Consider the following 6,836-nt stretch of genomic DNA (forward strand, 5'->3'; position numbering starts at 1 on the left):
TCAATGAAGCCAAATAAATAAATACTAAAAGGAAGAGAAAAAAAGTTATTTTTCTAGATTTTGGTATGTTTGCATGTTTGTCAACTTTTGGAAATTTAAATTTTGTAAAATTTTTGATTTGTAACTTTATCTTCACATTCTAAGTAAATATTTCATCCCTAATTTTGTATTATCTTTCTTAAAGAGGATGCACCAAATTGTATAAGCTTCCAGACCCACAAAACCTGGATCCATCCTGGCTGGTGGCTGGCTGGAGAGGGAATTTGAGGAGACAGTAAGCCTGTCTAATGAGTTTTTAGGTAGGAATATTGTGCTGTCACGTGGCTCACAGCCTTGTCTAACTCAGAGAAACTATGAGCCATGCCAGGTAGGGCCACCCAAGACAGACAGGTCATGGTGGGTAATTCTGACAAAAAGTGGTCCACTGGAGAAGGGAATGGCAAACCACCTCAGTACTCTTGCGCTGAGAACCCCATGAACAGTATGAAAAGGCAAAAAGATATGACACTGAAAGATGAACTTCCCAGGTCAGTAGATGTCCGATATGCTACTGGAGAAGAGTGGAGAAATACCTCCAGAAAGAATGAAGAGGCTGAGCCAAAGCAAAAATGACACTCAGTTGTGGATGTGACTGGTGGTGGAAGTAAAGTCCAATGCTATAAACAATAATATTGCACAGGAACCTGGAATGTTAGGTCCATGAATCAAGGTAAATTAGAAGTGGTCAAACAGGAGATGGAAAGAGTGAACACTGACATTTTAGGAATCAGTGAACTAAAATGGACTGGATGGGCAAACTTAATTCAGATGACTATTATATCTACTACTGTGGGCAAGAATCCCTTAGAAGAAATGGAGTAGCCCTCACTGTCAACAAAAGAGTCCAAAACGTAGTACTTGGGTGCAATCTCAAAAATGACAGAATGATCTCTGTTCATTTCCAAGGCAAACCATTCAATATCACAGTAATCCAAGTCTATGCCCCAACCACTAATGTAAAAGAAGCTGAAGTTGAACGGTTCTATGAAGACCTACAAGACCTTCTGGAACTAACTCCAAAAAAGATGACTTTTTCATCATAGGGGACTGGAATGCAAAAGTAAGAAGTCAGGAGATATCTGGAGTTAACAGGCAAATTTGGCCTTGGAGTAAAAAATGAAGCAGGGCAAAAGCTAACAGAGTTTTGCCAAGGGAATGCACTGGTCATAGCAAACACCATCTCCCAACAACACAAGAGCTGACTCTACACATGGACATCACCAGATGGTCAATACCGAAATCGGACTGATTATATTCTTTGCAGCCGAAGATGGATAAACCCTGTACAGTCAGCAAAAACTAGACCAGGAGCTGACTGTGGCTCAGATCATGAACCCCTTATTGCAAAATTCAGACTTAAATTGAAGGAAGCAGGGAAAACCACTAGACCACTCAGGTATGACCTAAATCAAACCCCTTGCAATTGTACAGCGGAAGTGACAAATAGATTCAAGGGATTAGGTCTGATAGAGTGCCTGAAGAACTATGGATGGAAGTTTGTAACATTGTACAGGAGGCAGTGATCAAGACCATCCCCAAGAAAAAGAAATGCAAAAAGGCAAAATGGTTGTCTGAGGAGGCCTTACAAATAGCTGAGAAAAGAAGAGAAGCAAAAGGCAAAGGAGAAGAGGAAAGATATATCCATCTAAATGCAGAGTTCCAAAGAACAGCAAGGAGAGATAAGAAAGCCTTCCTTAATAATCAATGCAAAGAAATAGAGGAAAACAATAGAATGGGAAAGACTAGAGACCTCTTCGGAGAAGGCAATGGCAACCCACTCCAGTACTCTTGCCTGGACAATTCCATGGATGGAGGAGCCTGGTAGGCTGCGGTTCATGGGGCCGCTAAGAGTCGAACACGACTGAGTGTCTTCACTTTCACGCGTTGGAGAAGGAAATTGCAACCCACTCCAGTGTTCTTGCCTGGAGAATCCCAGTGAAGGGGGAGCCTGGTGGGCTGCCATCTATGGGGTCGCACAGAGTCAGACACGACTGAAGCAACTTAGCAGCAGCAGCAGAGACCTCTTCAAGAAAATTAGAGATACCAAGGAAACATTTCATGCAAAGATGGACACAATAAAAGACAGAAATGGTATGAACCTAACAGAAGCAGAAAATATTAAGAAGAGGTGGCAAGAATACACAGAAGAACTGTACAACAAAGATCTTCATGACCCAGATAACCGTGACGGTGTGATCACGCTCCTAGAGCCAGACAGCCTGGAGTGCAAAGTCAAGTGGGCCTTAGGAAGCATCTTTATGGAAAAAGCTAGTGGAGATGATGGAATTCCAGCTGAGTTATTTCAAATCCTAAAAGATGATGCTGTTAAAGTGTGGCACTCAGTGTGCCAGCAAATTTGGAAAACTCAGCAGTGGCCATAGGACTGGAAAAGGTCAATTTTCATTCCAATCCCAAAGAAAGGCAATGCCAAAGAATATTCAAACTACTGCATAATTGCACTCATCTCACACGCTAGCAAAGTAATGTTCAAAATCCTCCAAGCCAGACTTCAACAGTACGTGAACTGAGAACTTCCAGATGTCTAAGCTGGATTTAGGAAAGGCAGAGGAATAAGAGATCAACATCGGTTTGATCATAGGAAAAGCAAGAGAGTTCCAGAAAAACATCTATTTCTGCTTTATTGACTATGCCAAAGCCTTTGACTGTGTGGATCACAACAAACTGTGGAAAATTCTTCAAGAGATGGGAACACCAGACTACTTTACCTGCCTCTTGAGAAATCTGTTTGCAGGTCAGGAAGCAACAGTTAGAACCAGACATGGAACAATGGACTGATTCCAAATTGGGAAAGGAGTACATCAAGGCTGTATATTGTCACCCTGCTTATTTCACTTATATGAAGAGTACCTCACATGGAATGCTGGGCTGGATGAGCACAAGCTGGAATCAAGGTTGCCAGGGGAAATATCAATAACCTCAGATATGACACCACCCGTATGGCAGAAAGCAAAGAGGAACTAAAGAACCTCCTGATGAAAGTGAAAGAGGAGAGTGAAAAAGCTGGCTTAAAACTCAACATTTAGAAAACTAAGATCATGGAATCCAGTTCCATCACTTCATGGTCAACAGATAGGGAAACAATGGAAACAGTGAGAGACTATTTTCTTGGGCTCCAAGATCACTGCAGATGGTGACTGCAGGCATGAAATTAAGAGATACTTGCTCCTTGGAAGAAAAGTTATGACCAGCCTAGATAGCACAATAAAAAGCAGAGACATTACTTTGCCGACAAAGGTCCATTTAGTCAAAGCTATGGTTTTTCCAGTAGTCATGTATGGATGTGAGAGTTGGACCATAAAGAAAGCTGAGTGCTGAAGAACTAATGCTTTTGAACTATAGTGTTGGAGAAGACTCTGGAGAGTCCCTTGGACTGCAAAGAGATCAAACCAGTCAATATTAAGGGAAATCAGTACTGAATACTCATCGGAATGACTGATGATGAAGCTGAAGCTCCAGTATTTTGGTCACCTGATGTGAAGAACTAACTCATTGGAAAAGACCCTGATGCTGAGAAAGATTGAAGGCAGGAGAAGGGGGTGACAGAGGATGAGATGGTTGGATGGCATCACTGACTCAATGGACATGGGTTTGAGCACGCTCTGGGAGTTGGTAATGGACAGGGAAGCCTGGGTTGCTGCAGTCCATGGGGTCACAAAGAGTCGGACACGACAGCAATTGAACTGAACTGATTGTGCTCTCAGTGACATAATCCTCCTCCTCATCATCATCTATGTGAAATCTTTAGTAAAATAGGTATTTTTTATTTTGAAATTGCACAAAGAACAAGTTGGGAGAGACTTGATAACAGTAGCAACGTCAGAAAAACTGTGGAGGTCAGGGGAGAGAGGGATATGTGTGGCCACAAGTTCCATAATAGCCCATCATGTGACAGGTGCTAGGAGGTGACAGTTTCCTGCTCTCTGCCCTCCTTAGACTTCCCCTGAGTGATTCTGCTCCAGACAGGGAGGTAGGCTGTCAAAGGGACATTGATGAACCAGGGTGAACACATAGGAGCTCACCCAGAATGGTACAGAGTTTAGAGTCATATTTTAGAGGAATCTCTAAAGAAACTAGTGATTATATTGCTGAGACTCCAATGGGGGGAAGGAGGGGGAGGAAGGGCAGTTAGGATTAGGGAGGCAGATTGTCCTTGGAAGAGAGAGGAGAATTTTACAGAGCTAGAAACCACAGTGCTAGGGCCAGTGGAAGAGGTAAGAGGCAGATTGGCCTTTCCATAAACATAAAGGGAATTTGTATTAAATATCCAACATCAAACAATTTATAACTCACACTGGAATGATGTTCATCAAATGTTACCCATAACTATTCAATGGCCAAGTTTTAATTTCTTCTCTGTACCTCTTTATAGAAGTGTGTCATTTCTAGAAAACAATGAAGTCACAAGTTTTTGTTGTTGTTGTTGTTTGTTTTTGGCAGTGCTTGTGGGATCCTAGTTCCCCAACCGGGGATCGAACTAGGCTCTGAAGGTGAAAGTGCCAAACCCTAACCACTGGACCACCAGGGAACTCCAATCACTACCTCTTTTTTTTTTTTTTAAGTCTCTATTAGATATATCTGGTCTCCAAAGTCACTGTTCAGCTACTCTATCCTTGCTTCTTCTCTCAACTATCACACAAGTGGGTTTATCAGACAAGCTCATCCTGAGCTCACAATTTGTATAAAAACTCAGCTCGAGGCTCCGAAAAACAAAGGACCCTTCATCCAGCAAGATGCGCCTTCCTTAGAAGGCAGCTGAAGGAGCATGGGCATGCTTCCTTGTCCGTAAACACAAATTATTTCCTCAAAAGGAATTCTATGATTGAAATATCTCCATCTTCTTATATCATGGAGAATATTCTAATCACAGCTGTTCAAAAATAGAATGGTCTTGGTTCCAAGTCCTTGAAAGTTTTCCAGTAGAACATGAAAGATACACAGACGTTTTTAAAAGGATTTCAGTCCCAGATAAGCGGTTGAAATGCATAACCTCTAGCTTTTCTTTAAGATTTTTAGATCTTACCTCTCATTGAGGGGGTCTAATCATGTTGCATTTCACTTACAACCGTTCCTGGATATCAGTAACTCCTTACATTTATCATTATAGTTTGCATAATATAGACTTTTAATAATAGCAGCAAACTTAATGAGTTCCTATTACCTGCCCTTCAGTGTTCTAAGGATATGATGGGAAAAAACATAATCCTCCAGGCAACCCTATGGGGTAGGTCTTTTTATGATCATTCCCATGTTAGAGCGAGGGAGGATGAGATGATTGGATGGCATCACCGATTCAATGGACATGAACTTGGGCAAACTCCAGGTGATGGTGAGGAACAGGGAAGCCTGGCGTGCTTGGAGTCACAAAGAGTTGGACATGATTTGGCGACTGAACAACAACCACGTTAGAGCAGAAAATTGAAGCTTAGAGAAGTTGAGAAGTTTGCCCAAAGCTACTTGAATTATAGGTGGCAGAGGGTTGTCCCTCGAGGTCCCATGGTTAAGATTCCACCCTTTCTTTGCAGGGGGCACAGGTTCAATCCATGGTGGGGGAACTAAGATCCCACATGCCACACAGTGAGGCTAAAATATATATTTTAGGCGGAGCTGAAATTTGAATCCAGAATTAGTCTCTTAATCAGCATCATAATGCCTCTCACTTGTTAGAGGTTTGAGGTTGCTCCAGTTCTGAATCCTGAGTTCTATATTGTATGATGGCCTGGTCTTGGCCTGCTGGGAGTTTGGTGATAAGCTGACCTGATCACAGGACATTATCAATAGTCAATGTATGCCATGTGCAGTCCACATTTGAAAGCCTAAGGCAGACAGAAACAGTGGGATGGATCAGTCCAGAAGAAGTTTCATAGTGATTTTCAGATGCATCTGATTATGGAATCTTTGCTATGGAAAGGTTCTTACAGGGCAACCAGCCTGACCACTCACTCACGGGTGAAATTTGTGATAGGGCACTGGGTGGGTAGGTTTTATCCCCATCTGGACCCCCTCACTACACCTGCACTTAGCACTACAGTTAAGTGGGTTCCTGCCCCACACCATCTCTCTTCTAAGGCCATATCCTCCTCACCAGCATCCAAATTTATCAGCATCTTGATGATAAACACCTCGCCTGGAATCTTTATTGAATTCCAGTTCAATGAGATTAAACCTCCCGGAACAGCATTAGGTATTTTTTTAATGGTTGATTATTTTTGTATTTTGACAACTCTTGCAATTAAAAAGAAAAAAATGACTTTCAGGCTGCAAAACTGGCCTCTACTGCTAATTAGATTCCATGGATCTGTCCTGAAAGATATAAATCATTTTAAAAACATCATCACTAAACGTACTGCTATAATAAATAAACTACCCAAGCTCTTCGACCTAGAGAAAAGAGAGGATGGAGGGGGGCGTGGTGTGTGAAGATATTTGTCTTTTTCTGTCAGCTTTTGTTTTTCGGGTCCCAGGCTCTGGCACCGCTGGTTCCCTCTGCACACTTTCTACAGTGGGCACTCCTACCCACAGCTGCACTCCCTCCCCTTCCAAGGGTGTCACGTGGGCTGATGAGATAATGTATGTGAAAGCCTTGGTCAACTGCAAGGCACAATCTAATGCCAATGATGACTGTTGTTATTATTCTTATCATACTCCAGGGAAACCCTGTTGCCTCCCACCCTCCCAGACCTACTCTGCAGGACAGCCGGCGAAACTCAAGCTAGACAGCCCCTCCCACGTGGGCGGAGGTCCTGGCGCAAATCCGTCTCGCCTGCTAGCAGCGGGGG

Source organism: Bubalus kerabau, chromosome 6 (genome assembly GCF_029407905.1).
Source record: "Bubalus kerabau isolate K-KA32 ecotype Philippines breed swamp buffalo chromosome 6, PCC_UOA_SB_1v2, whole genome shotgun sequence".
Taxonomy (NCBI): Eukaryota; Metazoa; Chordata; class Mammalia; order Artiodactyla; family Bovidae; genus Bubalus; species Bubalus kerabau.